General features: G+C 38.8%; 1 pseudogene across 1 annotated transcript; it reads left to right on the forward strand.

Moving 5' to 3' along the window:
- Nucleotides 1–418: 418 nt before the first annotated feature.
- On the forward strand, nucleotides 419–14650 carry LOC311618703 (pleckstrin homology domain-containing family F member 2-like; annotated as a pseudogene). Its single transcript has 2 exons — nucleotides 419–487; nucleotides 13736–14650. The product of its transcript is annotated as a pleckstrin homology domain-containing family F member 2-like (transcript).
- Nucleotides 14651–19852: the final 5202 nt, after the last annotated feature.

Below are 19852 nucleotides of genomic sequence, written 5' to 3' on the forward strand. Positions count from 1 at the left end.
AAGAAATATGCCTGCGGGTACATATCTCTGTGGTAACTTTTCCATTCACAAATGAGGCTAGAATACCATAATTGTGGGTTTGGTTTCCTCTGGGCTATATTGAGCCCAAGGACTGAAGAACCAGGAGGAAGAGTGAAGGGAGGGGAAGGAAGGATGAGTTTCCACAGGTCCCCTATATTGAGGGTGGTGGTTAATAATATATGCCTATAGCTACCCATTGACTCAACAAGAATTTATAGCATCCACTTTGTGCCAGGGCCTATGTGAGGCTCCATAGAGAAACAGTGAATGAAACAGGCATGACTTCTTTTCTCATAAAGGTCTCAGCATAGTAAGAAAAAAAAAGTTGAACAAATTATAAATGGAAGGTTTGTTATGAAAAAGGAAGTGCGGTTGGCTGCTATGGGGACATAGGATAATGGGTCCTGACCTAACTGGAAAGTGGAGATGGGATACAGCCTCACATGGATCTGAAAATGCAACTAAGGTATGAAAAGTAACAGTTTAGCGAGGAAAAAGTGCGTTGAGTCTGGAAAAGATGGACTAAGACAAGATTATTATCTAATAAGAAATATAATTGAAATACTCTGAATCATTTTTTCACCCTTCCATTGTCTTCATATTTGCTACTATCTTTTCAGGAACACATTGTCCTAGAGAACAATCTCTCTACCCAAAGTAACTATATGTGAACTAAAATAATTGCTTTCCCAAATTCTTCACCCTTCTTGTGTCCCGATAAGATGTCAATTAAAGTCCAGAAAAAAATGTGTATGAATATGTATGTACATGTATACATATATACACACACAAAAAAAAAAAGAAAAGAAAGAAAGAACAGGACAAGGCTAAAGTGACAAGAACCTAGCTCACCATATATGCCTGACACCTTACAACTCTGTCTCCTTCCTATGTTTATTTTTTTATCTGCCTCAGCATCCATCCTGATCTTTGCATCATTGTAAAGGAATGCTCCTGGTCTGAGGTTTTCATACTCAGGAGGAAGAAGGGTTTTCCTAAGTCAGGAAAACACGTTTTAAAAAAAGAAAGAATAATGTGGAGAAATAGAAAAATTATGAAAAATAAGAGAAATGAAAAGGGATGAGACAGGCAGATATTAAAAGATTTATTGCGGCTCTAGCTGGTTTGGCTCAGTGGATAGAGTGTTGGCCTGCAGACTCAAAGGTCACGGGTTCAATTCTGGTCAAGGGAATGTACCTTGGTTGTGGGGCACATACCCAATAGGGAGTGTGCAGGAGGCAGCTGATCGATGTTTCTAACTCTCTATTCCTCTCACTTCCTCTCTGTAAAAAATCAATAATATCTACATTTTTTAAAAAGATTTGATGGGTAAAACAGTATGGTGTTTTCTCAAAAAAAATAAAATGGAACTGCCATTTGATCCAGGAATACCACTTCTAGGAATATATCCCAAGAAAATAAAACACCAATCAGAAAGGATATATGCACCCCTATGTTCATAGTAGCACAATTCACAATAGCTAATATTGGAAACAGCCTAAATGCCCATCAGCAGATGAATGGATTAGAAAACTGTGGTACATCTACATAATTGAATACTATGCTGCTATTAAAAAAAGAAAGAATTCTTACCATTTGCAACAGCATGGATGGAATTGGAAAGCATTATGCTAAGTGAAATAAGACAGACAGTCAAAGATAAATACCACATGATCTCACTCATTTGTGGAATACAAAGAACATTATAAACTGTTGAACAAAAATAGATAGAGGCAAAGAAGCATCAAACAGACTATAAAACTACAGCAGGAAGGTAGGGGAGGGTTGAGGGGGCGGGTAAAAGATCAACCGACAGACTTGAATGCATACATATAAGCACAACCAACAGATGCAAGACACTGCGGGGTTGGGGGAGGACAAGTGCCAGGAGAGGTAGAGGAGGCGGGGTGGGGGGGAGGTCAATGGGGAGGGAAAAAAGGAGACATGTGTACTATTATTTGTAATACCTTAAACAATAAAATTAAATTTAAAAAAAGATTTGATGGAGTTATGGCATAGTTCTGATACAAGAATAGATAGCCATCAATGGAATAAATATTAAAAAATTTAATATTTGCAACATAATTCAGTGAAGTAATGGAGGATAAAATAGAGTATAATGGTATACATATATAATACTACATCTAATACTTTAAACAATAAAGAATTAAAAATTATAATGTTATAAATTATTAGCAACTTGTGGGGAAATGTACAAACATAAAAAGCAGGTGGTGTAGTGACTAAGACAGAAACATATATGGCCAGCATGTGTGGGATTAAATCCCAGTTCTACAACTTTATTTAGCTGTGTTATTTAATCTTGCAATTTATACAATCTCTTGGTGTCAAATTTTCCTTGTATATATTGTGGGAGTGATAATAATATTTACCTTAAGGTTTTTTATGAGGATTGAGTGGGTTACAACATGTAAAGCACTTAAACAGTTTCTAATATACAGTAAGCATTCAATATATGTTAGTTAGTGTGATGGGGGAAATCATAATAAAAAAATCACTTTCAACATATTCATTCTACATTTGTTTCATTGTGCAATATGAATAGGTTTCTGAGCAATTAAAAAACGAATAATACATGTTCTTGTCTTTGGAGAGCAGAGCTTGCAACCTAATATCAGTTAGGAATGTGCCTGCTCATTCTTATTCTTCAAAGATGAGTTTGGGGGCAGAATTGGAGTTGCCCAACATAATTGAACATATTGCAGACCTAATTTCTTGTTCAGGTCACTGGGAATGCATCCTGCAATAAATTCATTTACTTCTTTCTATAGATGTTGTCATTTATCATTGCAATACTATTCTTATGGGAAAACAGATTATGAATAGTATAATAACTATGACTGATAACAAACAAGACTATTTGCTTCTTGCTGTAAGGGAAATAAATCAGCCAAAAGTTGCATTTCCTGCTCTACCTCCAAGCCCCAAAAGAGAGTTATCTACTACTGGGAAGTATCTGCAATTTTTAAAATTTGACTGCCTCTCCTAAAATCGAGACAAATTACATCGACACTACTGAAAAATTTCCAAATATTTCAGTCTCTTTGCAGAGAACATAGGATGTGTCCCAATGCCTAGCTTTGAAATTCATTACACATGTTTGTAGCAAAAACACTTTGAGAAGGCCTCCTTTAAGTTTGAATCCCCTTCACCCTATGTTAGGACCCTTCATACAGTTACTTGACCAGACCAATTGTTCCCTTGGCATTACAGAAATAACTCTTCCCCTGTCCTCTAAATTGTGAAGGGAAATGAGTCTCTGAACTGCATCGTAGCCTGTCTTCTGAACATGCTTTTCCTTGGGGTCCGTGCTCCTTCTCTTGAGGACTCAAAATTGTGATTTAGGGTAGCTGAGAGTCACTAGGCTAGTGGGGACGTTTGCCTCTTGCCTAGTTTGTAATTCTCTGGACCTTGGCATCCTCATAGTAAAAGGAGAGAGACTATTAGAAAGCTTTTTAAAAGTCATTTCTAAATTTGGCACTCTAGGAAATGAACGTTCTGTACATTTTCATCCTTGACCTGCGCCTAAATCAATTATTAGTCCATGCTGGGGTTCTTGTCCCAGCCTTACAAAGGGTTCAGCATTCTGGAGAAAGGGGTGCACGTAGATGATTAAAGAGTCCCGAGACAAAAGATAATTTTGAAAGGTATTGGGGGGTCAGAGGAGCTTCAGCTAGAGGGAGCTAAAGACTCTCCTCCTACACTCAGGACCCTGCTTTATTCAACATAATTTATCCGAAGGCAAGGTGGAGATAATACACTTTGAAGGGTAAGGGTAAGGTATCAAAGAATATTGTCAGTTTGGGAAATAGTAGTCTACAGATGTTCAGGTGTTTGGCCAACAGGATGCAATAAAATGCCCTGAGCTGTCTGGCACTAAGTGATTATCCTATTCAGTTTGGGGAGGTACCGTTTAACCATTTCCAACAGGTGAACTACATGTGGCTCACCCTTGTTGAACCGCCCAAGCTCCACCAACCTTTTGGTAAAACTCTTGTAATTATTACATGTGGGAATTGGTTCCCAGCAAGTCCAGTTACTTATTTTGGAAGCCTTAACCTCACCTGAGTCTACTTGGTCCACTCTGAATTAATGTCTACCCAAGAATTCATCTCTTTCAGCTTCATCATGGTCCTAACATAATATTCCCTTGAGTCTCCATTCTGCATATTCTAATATCTCTTCACTATGAAATGAACAGCTGTAACCTAGACACTAAGCCATCATTCAGGATAACTGGTACCTTTCAGCTAATCACTTAGCAATAGTTTTAGGATTCTGTTTTCCCATTTGGGAATAAAGATATCAGCATTATTAATTTATAGGATTATTATGATTGGGTGGGGGGGGGATTGAATGAATTTTAAAAAGTGCTATACCAATGAAAATGAAATGGGGATATTACTGAAATTACTTTTTCCCTGAAAACTTGAAGATAACTATCAGGTATATGAGGATACCTTTAATATAATTATTATCACAGAATTAATAACATTAAATTCTTGTTGAGCTTAGCATTTAAAAACTTATTTTGTGCTTTGAGCATTGGATGTCTAGAAACTCTATGGCCCGACATTGACTAATTGTGCCCTACTGCTGTCCTACACCAATTTTCTGAATGTCTGGCCACACTTGAAGAAAATTGCCTTCCACTTTTTAATGTAATTACAATGCAATTACAAAGTGCATATAATTTTGGCTGACTGTGTAAATTAAATGTATCCATTTAAAAAAATTTTATTCATTTCTGATATGATGAGAAAGATTCTTTGATCAGCTCCCTCCTACATACCTCCTACTGGGGATCAAGCCCACAGCCGGGGCATGTGCCCTGACTGGAACTCAAACTGTGACCTCCTGGTTCATAGGTTAAAACTCAACTACTGAGCCACACTGGCTGGGGAACATATCATTTTTCATAACAGCAAACAAACTAACTAAACAAAATGTGCCAAAAACATAGTATAATTTGGATTCAATGAAATGTTAACCTTCTTTGGTGAACAGTTTCCTACTTTGTGAGGGGTCAATGAGTACCCCAGTTAAAGGGGTAAGCCCAATCTCTACTTTCTATGTTAGTGATCAGTTCAGAAACCCAGGCCTACTACAACCAGCATATGGAATTCTAATGGCCTGGGGGATTTGTTCAGGAATTTCTATGTCAAGCCAAAGAAATGGAAGAGCAAGATTGATAGGAATTGGGGTAAGATGTTCCTATACAAATAGAACCACTGGGAGAAGGCCTTGTTATACATCAATGTGAAGTCCAGAACTGCTACAGACATTTTCCCCTAGAGATAAACCCAACACCCAGAAGAGGGCCTTTCTGAGAAAATCAGAAAGTAATGAAACTGGACTTGTGACTAAAATACCTGTTGTCTGCCTGTTTATCTCTTGAAGGTTTTTTGTTGTTGTTGTTGTTGCTATTGTTACATAAAAAGATAAGTCCACTTTAACATTATAGTCATTTTGAGTTTGACTATTAATTATAGCTGAAAGCATCAGAATAACATGATGTCCACAACACTGTTCTCTTCTCTTTCACCACACAAATAATTCTTTCTAACTATGTCTTAGTTTCTCTCTCCCATCCATCTCCTAAATATGCTATGTTCCAGCATTCCGTTCTTGGACTTCTTTCTCTGTTCCTTTTCCTTAGCTTCAACTTTCACCTGTTACTTTCAAGACTCCAAAATCAATAACACCAGCCCAGACTTTTCTTCTGAGCTTAAGACATGGATTTTCAATTATTTCCTGTACATCTTCATGTGAAATGTTCCATCATGGGTAATCTGAATATCTTTAACACTACATACAAACTGTTCTCCAAACACTTTTCATGTATTTCGTAGCCTAGTAATATGGCATCACCAAGACCTTATATCTGAAACCAGAATCTTTGTTTTCCTCCTTGGCTGCGCCTTATCTCATCCTAAACAGCAATCATAAGGTCCTGCCAATTCTAACCTTGTAAATATCTCCTCCTTTTTTGTAAGGCATAACCTCATTGGTCTAGTTTATGATCTCATCATTTTCATCTAAACCTACCTCCCTCCAGTCCATCTTCCAGTCCATTCTCCACAGTGCTACCAGCTATTCCTCCCAAATATAGACCACATGAAAGTGTAAAATGCAATTTCCTTGCTTAACATTATGAAATGTAAAATAAATTTACCTGTAAAATAAAGCTTATATAACTTAGCTGGCTCTATAAAGTCTTTGCCAACTATATCAGAGCTTACCTATTCAATCTTAACTTCAATTACTCCCTAAAGCCTATCCTTGGTATCCCCCAAAAAAATATTTAAATTTGTATGTTTCTATCCTATGCCTCTCTTTTCCCTATGCCTTGAATATTCTTCCCTTGTTTCTAAAGTTGGTGTATTCCTGCTCAACTTTCAAGGGATACAACAACCACCATTATAGAAAAGCTTTTCTGACCATCCAGGCAAATTTTACTATTCCCTCGTCTTTTATAACTACAGTATAATACAATGCAACACATGCTATAGTATATTAATGTTTATTAATAATGCTGCACTTCTCCTAAGGCTATGAATCAAGGCTTTTGGTTTTTAACTATTGAAGAGCTACTCTGTCATTTGACACATAATGGATAATCAAAAATTATTTTCAATTGAAAGAATGAAGGAAAAAAAGGACAATCACAGGCTAAGTGGTTATCTATGGAGTAACCACCCGGGATTCGGTGTCTTCATTTGTAAAATGAGACAATTTTTATGTTTCTTCCTGCTCTAAAAACATTCCATGGTTTTATGAAAACATTACAAGGAGTAACCCAGTGATTCTACCATAATATTAAATTTCACAAACTGCATTCTGGTCAATCAAATATAAATTCAAATACTGAAAAAATGTCTTTCTTTTTCTTAACTTCTTAACTTTTCTTAAAATGTGTTCTCCAGTTGTAGGATGAAATGTGTTAGTTCTGGAAAGAAGCCAATACTTGGCTCAGAGAAGAGTTAAAAGCCAATAGAGACATTATTTTTAATTCTATTAAAAGCATATTATAAATTTCCCATCAGTTATATCATAATTTCTCTCCATTAATCATTGAAGTACAAGTGTTTGCAGTTAGGTCTATTGCAGATAAAATCTGGGTAAAGAATGTGTCTTACTCTCTTCAAGCCTTGTCGATCTAAGACACACAAATACATAAACATGCAGGTGTACACACACATATATATACACAAACACATAACCGCCCAAAATATGCAGGGTTTGAAATTTAAAAGTTATTTGATGCCAGGGGAAAATAAAGATGGGTGAGTATACATTTGCAGAACATTAGTGGTAAGGGATTCAAGTCATTGATGAGTGATGATCATAGGAACTAAAATGGGGGGGGGGGGAGATTTTATTCTTTTTGGCCAGACAGAGGGATGGGTAGCATTGTCAGGCTGAAAAATCAAGATGTAGGTCTAATTCTATTTCTGCTATTAATATATTCTGTGACCTTGGTTCAGTCAATTATTCTCGAGGATCTATTCTTAGACCAGGTTAGCCATTGAAAATCTACCTATTAATACAGTGTGGTTCCTCCCAGAGTTAACCTTCACTTTTAATACTATTCTGTTGGTTTTTATGAAAGATCATTCAAGAAACAATAATTCTATTATTCTATTTCTAATGTTAGTATAAACCTGTAAATGATACAAGAAGGCACAAGATATTTATTTCCTTATTTTGAAAGTCCAGAATACCCAAAGTCTGTTTTTTCTTTCTTTTTCTTCTTTACTTCTAATTATAACAATAACATAGTTTTATTATATGTATAATTCTGCAACTCAAAGTTGTTTTAATATATGCCCCTCAAGTTTTCTTCTGGATAATTTTTTTATCCAATTGAAATAATATTAGCATCTTCCCCATAATTAGCAAATTTGCTTCATATTTGTCATCATTAATAGAGTCCAAATTAATATACAGTCGAAACAGTCATATCAGCTTCCATGGTGAGCATAATGCCATTTCCTCCTTTCTCCAGCCCTATTGCTACTGTAGACATCTTTTGTTGTGATTTCAACTTACAATTAAAATTAAACTAAATTAGCCGGGACTGGTTTAGCTCAATGGATAGAGCGTCGGCTTGGGGACTGAAGGGTCCCGGGTTCGATTCCGGTCAGGGGCATGTACCTTGGTTGTGGGCATATCCCCAGTAGCGGGTGTGCAAGAGGCAACTGATCGATGACTCTCTCTCATCGATGTTTCTAACTCTCTATCTCTCTCCCTTCCTCTCTGTACAAAATCAATAAAATATATTTAAAAAAAAAATAAATAAATAAATAAAATAAAATTAAACTAAATTAAAGCTCCTAATTGCAACTATTATTCTATTCTTATTTTTTCTACTTTATGCACAGAAGTATCTTGAGAGAAATTATGAAAGGTTTTTATTTCTATTACAATCAAGTACATTAAGTCCTCATACATAGTTTTCTTTTAATTTAAGTAAGTCATAAAGAAACAACCTGATCAATAAGAAATCACTGATAAAAATCATATATAATACTAGCAAAAGGATAATATGCAAATAGACTGAATGATGGTATGGCGGAGCAACTGAACAACCAAACAACTGATCACCATTATGTGCACTGAACAACAGAGAGGGAACGCTTAGAAAATGGTGGGTGTTGGAGCAGGCAGCAGTTAGGAGCCAGTGGTCCCAAATTGCGAGAGGAATGTCTAACTGACTGCCTGAAGGGTCCCAGATTGGAGAGGGTGCAGGCCAGGCTGAAGGACACTGCCCCCGCCCTCCTGCACAAATTTTGTGCACCAGGCCATTAGTAGATAATAAATGGAAAAGTGTTTGGGGAAATGAATAATCCCCAAAGGCAGCAATTTTAAGTCATTACCTGTCAGTTTATTTAAGACCAAAATGAGGATGGCTGGTCCTTGTGAAGCTTATAAAACTATCTAGGCATAAAGTAGGAAACTAGTGCTGACAGACTGAGTGGACTCTAGGCAACCAGAAAAGCATACAAATAGCAGGGTAGGCAGGAGGCCAAGAACCCAACACAGAATGCAGCTTTGGGTGGCTTATAATATAGCTGCCATATAGACTTATGTGAGGCCTCCAGAGAAGCCTTCAAGGTCATACCTCTTTTTGTGCCAAAATAATGTCAGAAAATTTACCTAAAGGTTGAAATTAAGGCAAAAAGGTGAGTGGCATGTCTTTCCAATATTATATGGGGGGAAAGGATACCCAAGAGTTGACTTGGGGGATATATTTAGTTCATCTCATTTTTTAGTATAGATTAAAATTTCCAGACTATTACTTGATAGCTTTTGATTTTTATTGGTTAGAAATGCAAATAATTTCTGTCTGGTAAGAAGAGATAATCCAAAAGGTTTATGGCTTGCTTGACATCAAATAGATTTATATTTAACTCTGCAATCTTACTCTAATATTTTCTTGTTAAGTTATACATAAACACCTTAATTATTTTTAAATACTCTTCAAGGTGGTCATAATATCTGACTCCTTCACTGACTCATGAGTTATTTAATAATTTCTTTCCACCCAATTCCATTTGGCTCAGATCTTCTCCCCAAAATATTCCTTGGAGTCCCCATGGATGCTTTTATTGTTTACTAATGGATTCCTTTGTCCCCTACCTTCATTGTCTGCCTGTGGACCTTGTTCTCAGCTATATAACTCTGCAGTTCACCTCTAGCCATCTCAGAACCAGCCTTCCCAAGCGACTGTTTATCTCCATACCTATTGCTCCAAGCATGCACATGGGTCTAACCTCTAACTCCCAAAACTGAGCTGAGATGAGGTTGTCACATACCCCACAACAGGCTTTGACTGAAAGCTGAAGAAGGCATAAGGAAGTATTAGCTGGCCCACTTGTGCATGAGCATGCACACATGCGTGTGTGTACACACACACACACACACACACACACACACACACACATCACTTACAGGACCACCTTCCACTTTCTTTTGCCCCCACCTCCCAAATGCCAACACTAGGCAACAGCACCTCCCCTTAGGAGACCAGGTCCCACTTTCCCTCTTTCCGACTCAGAGACCCCACTATGAGCCAAGCGGTGGCCCCTCCTCAGAGTTCTGAGCTTCACCTCCAGGGGGCTCCTCCTTCAACAATTTAACTATTAACTATTCCAACCTCTTCTCATTATTCCCTGAGCTCTAGAGGGATAGGTATTTCTTTCTGCCGCTACCTCTGTGAACCCATTTTAGTCCGCTCATTAGCAACATGTAACCTAATTCATAATCTCTTAATTGAATTATCTTCTGCTGTGGTTCTGCCTCCTGACTGGACCCTGACTGATCCCGTGGCAGAGCTGAGGTTCCAACAAACACAGGTTGGCATCAGGGGATCTAGTCTCGCCACTACGGAGAGTAAAGAAAAACACCAGCGAAAGCACAGCAAGTTCCCCCTTCCCCTGTCATCACAGACCAGCCTCCCCTCACACATAATCTCAGAGATGCTATTGTACTCCTGAGGAAGACAACCTTCAGCCTAATCACAGAGAGCCATTCAGCTTCTCCTTGTCTCCTTTCCAACTTAGGATCTGGGCTTTAACTTTGCAAAACCTACAGGGTGTTTTTCCAAAGCAATAGAACTGTTGGCCCCCAAAGGTGCAATCAAGTCTCCAGCTTTAACAACACAAGGAGCATTAACATTTTGAAAAGAAACCTGTTGTTTTTCTTAGGTTTCACATATCTCAGGGCCAAGTCCTTCGAGGAGCTCAAGGTCAAAGCATTTTTTTTTTCAAAAGCCTCTTCAAGGGAAACACACTTTTAAGCACAAGGTGTAAGGTAACGGGGACAACCTGAAATGAGGCTACATGAACCAAGTTCCCACTTCTCCCCTCCCCAACCTCCCTCCCACCAAAGCGAACACTAGTGGTCATGGCCATTTTACCTGGAATATTTACTCGATTCATTAAAACTGCTTTGGCAGCAAATCACAGAAATGAAATTAATAATTCAAGCCAGTTTAAGAAAAAAAAATAGACTTGGTTATTTGAATTCAGTGGTGTATCACAGAAACCTCAGGTCAGATTTCAGTGGCCTTAGAGAAGAGTGAGAACTTAAAACTAGAAAGCATCCTGACCATTTTCCCCCTCCTGTGCTTTTCATGTCAGTTCTCTCTTCTCGCCTTCATTTGCTTTTCCAGCAACCTATGCTCTTACCTGGGTAAGCCTGCTGATGAGCAAGTCCCTGGAGACACTAACTCCCTCTCTGAGTCCCAGCTCAGAGCCCACGGCTGCTCCAACCAATTTCTTAGGAGTCAGTTCATGTGTTACAAAGTAGGGAACCGAGTCCTTCACCTGGGGAAACAGTGAACAGAGATGGAACAATCATTCGTTCAGTTCGATGGTTCTTCCTCCCCATAAGATTTCTACTCGATTTATTATAAATATCTCAGTGCTTATCTATTATTCAACTTTATAGCAGATATTCATTCTCAGGGGGAAAAAATTCTTCATTAAATGCCATCAGCTGTCATTTCTGAATGCTTAGAGAAAATTAAATTTTAACTAATACTGCAGTCCTCAATCCAACCACCTTGCTACCAAAATTAGAGGACAAAACAGAAAACATAATAGAGGTGGAAAAATTTACTAAGGCATTTAGGTACCCTGAGGGCATAATAAACGTAGAGATGGATTTATTATTATTATAATATGTACAATAGTATGGTTTGGACAAGTAAAAGACAATATGATTATAGTGTTTATCCCATCCCATAAGGAAAAGAGCTTTGGGTAAGGGGAGAGAGGTAGGGGGGATGATGTCTGTGACCTTCTTGAGAAGCCTGCTAGAGGCTCTGAGCAAGAAGAGATCCATCCCCTGTGAGTTGTTCTTCGGGCCTCACCAAGGGCACAGACTGATGCTCCCTCCCCTGAGGGACCTTCGGGAGCAGGGAGCTTCTTTGGCCTCCACTCCTGAGAGTGTGCTCTTCATGCCAACTTCATTCATTCCCAACCTATGACTCTCCAACTTGCCTCTTAGATGCACACACCCCGGCGGGCACAGTCGGGCCCCGAGGGGAACTGTTTCATCACAGGGGAGACCTGGTCTGCTCTGGCGAATCTATCCTGCTCCCACATCCAAGCCAGCCTCAGCAAGGAGAGCCGGCAGCCCCTCTCTGGGTGCACATGCACGGTTTGGAACCATCTGCCCCAGCTCTCGTGCTATCCTATCTCAGGTCCTAACTCAGTTTTGTCTCATGACTCACTCACCTGTTTGTCCCTGGGTGAACACCTGAACTGGCTCGCTTCCTCTATGCTTCTCACGCCAAGGGCAGGGTCAGTGAGAAGCAATCGTGTCAGAAATGAAGATACAGAGACAAGGTAGACTGGGAGGGGCCCACACGTGCCTCTACCTGAGTCCTAGCCCAGTGATTCATTTTTGTTCCAAATCAGGGTCTCTCTGAGTTAATAACTAGAGACTAGGCTCAGATATTTTACTACCAGGAAAAAATATGATAGGTAGGACATTAAGTATGTGATATATATGTTATACACATCACAGACATATGTATGTATGTGTATGTGTGTGCATATGTTGGTATGTATACTTTTTAAGAGCTCTGTAAAATTCTGGTGGTATGAACTGTTACACCTCCACCCCCACCACCCCCAAGGGAAGAGCCATTTCTATCTATTTTTAAGTCAACAGTGCAGGATTATATTACTGAAAGCCTAGGCCTCACACCAAAAGAAACAAAATAAAGACAGAACGCTCAAATTATATAGTAATAATAGCAACTTCCATTTGTGATTTCTTACTGAACACCAGGCACTCTGCTGAGGGCCTTAATTCCTTCACTTACTCCTCACAACCCTAGGGGCTGGTTCTCTTGGTGTCTGTGTTTTCTAGGTGAGGAAATAAAAGTTTTAAAATCACATTACTTGCAGGGTCACAGAGCTCGTAGAAGAGGGGTTGGGGGTGGGGGCATCCACTTTCTGTCTGTGCTCTCAGAAAGGATGCCTTTCTCCCTCCTCAGCTGGTCCCAAGTCTTACCCATCAAATGGGGGAGGGTGGCACATAAAATTAGTCCAACCACCAGCAAGCCGCCTATGAATGTCATCTCCCTGGCATCCTGAGGGTGGGCAGATGTGCCTCTAGGGTTCCATCTACAGGCAAAGGATGTGTCCTCACTCCCTGCCTGTGACTCTCACTGTCCAGCACCTCAAGAGGGAGAGAGAGAGCATGAGTGAGAGGGCGGAAGGAGCAAGAACACCTCTCTGTGATAAACACCCACAAACTGAGGCTTTCTAGAGCGGCCAGGCGCTGTTAATTCCCAAAGTCTTCAGTGTCCTCGTTTACAAGTCTTCGGCATTATCAATTAACAAAAGGTGAACAATTCTATTAACAAGATTAGCTGTGTCTAAACATTAATTAATCTTACTGAAACCGGTTTGGCTCAGTGGATAGAGCATCAGCCTGCGGACTGAAGGGTCCCGGGTTCGATTCCGGTCAAGGGTATGTACCTTGGTTGCGGGCACATCCCCAGTAGGAGGTGTGCAGGAGGCAGCTGATCGATGAATCTCTCTCATTAATGTTTCTGACTCTCTCTCTCTCTCCCTTCCTCTCTGTAAAAAATCAATAAATATATAAAAAGTAAACATTAATTAATCTGGTGCTCTGCTGGCTTGTGGGTGGTGGTGTGCCTGTGTATGCTTAGAGGAGAGGCCAGCTGGGTGGTCATAGTGGAGTTCAACTTGGCGGGGAGGGAGTCACCTGTGAGCCACTAAGCCAGTCCCCGCCCACCCATCTGCCAGGCTACACCTGGTTGCTGGCCACACACCCTGGGAGGCCTGGGCAGAAACAGGGGACAGGGCTATTAGCAAAAGATGGTGGGTTACTTGCAAACAGTAAAGCAAATACTAGACATATAAATATAGTAGAAAAGTCTTTTGGAGCAACTGGTCAACCCCTAACTGTACCGGACAGGTTCTGATTGAAGGAATATTGACTAAGTTGTGTAGGAAAAAAAAGCCCAACAAGAGGCAGTTTTTCTTATTTAATGATATCCTTGTATATGGCAATATTGTCATCCAGAAGAAAAAAATATATAATAAGCATCATATTAGTCCCCTGGAAATATGTCCCTATTGATTCGGTCAAAGATGAGGGAGACCTGGGGAGTAGATGACTTATCAAATTGCCAACTAAATTATTTGGTAGCTGTCACTGCCACTGCCACTGAGAAATCAGGATGGGGGAATCACATAAATAAATGAGCTACTGATTTACTCTCCAAAAGTGGGAATACACCCAATAAGGAGCCTGCTGCTGTCTGGGTTCCTGACTCTGAGGCAACTACAATAAAGTATGTGCTGTCAGAAGGCAAAATTCACACCTGGTCACCTCATCACCATTGCCACAAATATGGTTTTGTTGTCCTTGGGCCCTTCTCTGAAGAGAGATTTCTTTTTCCCAGCCAGGCCTCTAAGCCTGTGTGGATTTGTGACTTCTGCTATGGCCTGGGGACATGGCCACCTGCCAATCTACTAGTTCTGACTCCTGCCGTCAGTCATTGAAGTCTCCCTTAAATGATGTATCAGATGATGATGCCAATGGTGATAGCAGTGACTAAGGACATATGTTGAAATATTTCATTGGGTGTGACTATCTGAGAATTCGGCTTTGGGGGGAATGGGAAATTCTGAGCTCTCTCTCATTTTTGCTCTAGTCATGAATTTGTCTGAGAAACTTTTAACCTATGTGCCTCAATATATTCTATAGGGGGTAAAAAGCCCTATTGCCTGTTGGGGTAGCTTTGTTGGTTAGAGTGTCATCTCAATATGGCAATGTCTCGAGCTCCATTCCAGGTCAGGGCACATCCATCAACCAATGAATGCATATGTAAGTTGAACAACAAATCGATGTTTTTTGCATGTTCTCTCTTTCTCTCTCTCTCTCTCTCTCTCTCTCTCTCTCTCTCTCTCTCTCTCTCTCATAAAAAAACAATTAGAAAAAAAGAAAAAAGATCTTGCTGTTATTCCCCTCAACCCCACCACTGCCATCCCCCTATCCTAATTCTCTACTCTTCTGCAGGGATAGCCTATTGCAAATATAGCACATAAATTTTTGGTTTCTTAGTTTTGTTTAATTTTAGATTATTTTCTTGGCAGATTGGGAAAAGGTGTTCATTTAATAGGTCATATACTACATTGTTGTTTATTATATGTTCTCTTATATGGAAAAACTAAAAGCAAAGAATGATGAAAAAAGTATAGTATGGCTAGTTGCTAATATTATTAAGCTTTTTTCTAACCATTCTATCTAATGGTTAAGATACCAATAACAAATATACATGCACCAAGTGGTACCTTAGCATAATCACACTGTTACATGAAATAAACACCATTCTCACTTTTTAGTTTGTTTTAAAAATACACTTGGGCTCTTTGGGTAATAAAATGGTTATGAATGGGTATAATTAGAAAATACTTGTCATCTGATAGCTACAAATAACTAAATTTAGAAGTTATTCATATAAATATTTCTCCATAAAATAGTTATGATTACATTTTTACATTTTATATGTATCAAATTATAATTGTCAAATATAATTAATAGGAGATCATCATTAGAAATTTGGTTTGAAATTTATCCAATATAGAATTGTCATATTGCATTAGTTTCTATTTTTTAGTAAGATATTGGTAGGTAAATTCATCTGCTTTAACATTATTTCTAGAATGGAAAATCTTAGAAAATATTTGAAATACATTAAAATCCTATGGTAGAAAAATAAAATGAAATCCTAAGATAGAGCACAGATCTATTTAGGGTAAAATCCGGAAGAAATAATATGCAAGCATACTTAAGACAAACCAATTAAGTATGACTAGACTTCTATGGAAGTATTATCTATTTCAGTGTGATACTATCTTGAATTTATAAATATAGTGTTATATTTTATAAAGTTTTGTAAAGTCCCAAACATTATTTCTGTTTCTGTAAAGCAACTGTGTGTTTAATCTGTTTCTGAAATCATTTTGCAATGTATGGAACCAGAATAGCAATTGATCTTTCTAAATTGTGAACTTTACTGAGTCAGTCTAGATTGCTTTTGAGAAGTGGTCATTTTTCACTCTGCTTTGAGGCAGCCATTAGGTTGAAAGTATATTTATCACATAAAACTTGATGCGTTTTGTACTACTCGCTTTATTTATAAGCTGCAAATACCTAGGGTCTTTCAAATAATAAAAAATTAGCCTAAATATTGCTTTAAATTCTAAATTCTTTTGTTTTTAAACCTTCAAATCAGGATATATTGCATATGTTATGAGAGGTCTGACTCAGTAACTTGTGGAGGAGGATTTTTTTGGTTTGGTTTGGTTTGGTTTGGTTTGGTTTGGTTTGGTTTGGCTAACTTTCTGTGAGACTGTGAGAGTATCTGAGATATGTAGATCCCTGCAGAAAATGTCAAAGAAAGGCACCATAAGTTTGTTGTTTCTTTGGTGTGTTTTTTTTTTCTTTGTTTGTGGTTTTGTTTTGTTTTTAATATTTTTTATTGATTTTTTACAGAGAGGATGGGAGAGGGATAGAGAGTTAGAAACATCAATGAGAGAAAAACATCGATCAGCTGCCTCCTACACATTCCCTACTGGGGATGTGCCCGCAACCAAGGTACATGCCCTTGACCAGAATCGAACCTGGGACCCTTGAGTCCCCAGGCCAATGCTCTATCCTCTGAGCCAAACCAGTTAGGGCAAGTTTGTTTGTTTTAATATCAGATGGACTCTTGTTTCCAAGCAATGTACTGTATAATCAACCTATCTGAAAAAGACCATGTAACCCGAGAGGAGACTTCCTGGTTCACAGGAGCCCAGCAGATTCAGGAACCAAGAAGAAATGTTCTGCAATAACATTTGCACTGTCAACCTCTTGACTTTTTTTTTTTTTTTTTTACAATAAAAAAATATATAAATAAATAAACATTAATCTAGGTAAATATGAACACGTGATAAAAGTGAACCCTCTCAAATGCTTAAGAACCAGATTTCTATCATGCCATCTAAAAGAGATTTATGCCAACACTGACTGTGTCCTGGGAGAAAAGCGGACACCGACTCAGAATTGCCAACTAATAATGAAGCTTCGTTACCTTTGGGGAGTATCCACCGTTACAGTTTTGAGCATATTCCCAGCATTGCTGTTTCCTGCTTGCCTGTCTCACTGTGTTTGAATCATTACAGGAGAATAAATTTGTGATCTTCTAGATCTTTTAAAATTTCATTTAGAAACTCCTCAGTTTTGCTTTCTTACTAAATTCAAATATATTTTATCTCATTTATACTGTATTTTATTATTGTTTAATTATATCTATATTTGTTCCCATTCAAGTTCTTGGAATACTGTCTAAGAAGTATACTCATATTTGTTAAGAGGATACAAAATAAAATTATTAAAGTATTCATCATTTTTGAACATTTTACCATAAAGGAATGATAGAGTACCCTCAATTTCCTAGCCTATGAGAAATGGTCCTTCTGTTCATTTCCTTTGAGACTTAAAATGATGCAATATGTTACTTTTCCCTGGAAAATCATGAATGATAAAGAGCAAAGTGTGCCTGTGAGTGTACCTTCTCAGCCTATATTGTTCTGTGAGGTTCTTTTATCAAAAAATTGCACTGATTGGAACACATTCGCCTGTGAAGAACTCATAAACAGAATGATTGCCCAACAATATTGAATCGCCAAAGGGTGAAAACGCTATTATATTCTGATCACAGAAAATAAGTAATGTCTCCTTTTCTATAACTGAATGGACACAAAATGGTTAAAACGTCATCAAACAGCTCTGCTCTTTCTTCTTTTATGAAAGCAAAATGAGAAAGATCAGAGGATAGCTTAGATTATGCCAGGAAGTAAAGATCGGCTGAAGGATTAAAGGAGGAAGAACCTCTAGAGAAAAAAATATTACATTAATGGGGAGGTCAAGAAAACAAGTACACGAACACACACAAAATCAAAATAATGTGTTTAAATCATAGAACAATCAACATGTATGCCCAGAAAAATGAAGGTAGCAGGTAGCTGTAACCTAAACAAATATAGACTTTGGGGGGGGGGGGGGAGGGGGGAGGAATGACAATCAATTGCATTTATATAGCATTTACCACTTCTTTCTATCTGCTTCTGAGCTCCAGTGCTGAGGCAGCAGCTCGAAAGGCGCAGGGACATACGGGGAGAAACTGAATTGCCTGGCATCGGGGTGAGAGCGGAAGGGGCAGCTTTCTCCCAGACAGAAGTGCTGTCAGAGGCTCTTGTTTCCTTTCAGGTAGGGAGAGGGGTCTCCTCCCACTGAGCCTGCAGGCAGGCACCATATTATCAACCTGGTTAACACTCTCCACCCCACTCTGGTGACTCCCTGAGACTCTGCCCAACCCAACTTGCAGGCCCACCCAAGCCATTTCTGGTGGCTTTTCCATACAAACAGCCTGTCTTGCCTCATGGTTCAGACCGTCCTAAGATCTCTCAAAAGAGCAGTATCTGGCCCTGGTGTGCTGCGCCTCTTGCTAAGTGGCCCCAGATCCAGGATTAGTGGCAGCCAGCCTCCGTTAGCAGCTTGGTCTCTCCCACCCAAAGCCCAGCACAATCCCAGCACTGGTTTGCACACCTGAAACTAATATGATATTGTACATCAACTGTAATTTAAAAATAAAAACTTATTTTAAAACAAAGAAGTACAGCCCTAGCCAGTGTGAAACTTATTTTAAAACAAATAAGTTTAAAAACTTATTTAAAACAAACTTATTTAAAAACTTATTTTAAAACAAAGAAGTACAACCAACCTCAGTTGGTTGAAGCATCATTCCATGCACCAAGAAGTGGCTGATTCAATTCCTGGTCAGGGCAGATACCCAGGGTGCAGATTTAATTCCCAGTTAGGGCGGATGTGAGAGGCCACTAACCGATGTCTCTCTGTCACACATCAATATTTTACCCTCTTTCTTCCTCTCTTTAAAACCAATTTTTTAAAAAAGAAGTACAAGTTGATTTTCAAAACAGTCACGAGGATGTAAAGTACAGCACAGGAAGTATAGGCAAGAATATTGTAATACTATGTATGGTGCCAGGTGGGTACTGGAAATACGAGGGGGATGGGGGGAGGGAGACACACAACACTTTGTGAAGTGTAGCGTTATCTGACCACTCTACACCTGAAATTAATACAAAATAATACTGAATTTAAACTGTAATTAAAGAAAAGAAAAAAATTAAAGAATGAATTCCAGAAGCTTAATAAAGTATAATAAGGTCAATAAGGAAAAAAAAAAGTGAGAGCCAAAACCGGTTGGCTCTGTGGATAGTGCGTCGGTCTGCGGACTGAAGGGTCCCAGGTTCGATTCCTGTCAAGGGCATGTACCTTGGTTGCAGGCACATCCCCAGTGGGGGGTGTGCAAGAGGCAGCTGATCGATGTTTCTCTCTCATCAATGTTTCTAACTCTCTATCCCTCTCTCTTCCTCTCTGTAAAAAATCAATAAAATATATTTTTTTAAAAAAGTGAGACAAAGGAAGAAATTCCTGCACTTTATATGTATTAGTTTCTCAGGTCGGGGAGAAAGCCTTGAAATACAATTGATGTTTTAAGTGGGCTTTGTGTTACCTTCAAGATGGAAAATGCTTCACTCTGTCAGCACGGACTCTGGCCACTCCCCACATTATATCTAACTAAAGCTGATAAACACTCAAGGTATCTCCATGGTACTCAGTTCATGCGATTGTTTTTGACCCACCACTCTCTCCATACAAGTATTATAGAGAAATGGGTTTTTAAAAT

The sequence above is a fragment of the Pipistrellus hanaki genome (assembly GCF_964339955.1).
Source record: "Pipistrellus hanaki genome assembly, chromosome: 3".
NCBI lineage: Eukaryota > Metazoa > Chordata > Mammalia > Chiroptera > Vespertilionidae > Pipistrellus > Pipistrellus hanaki.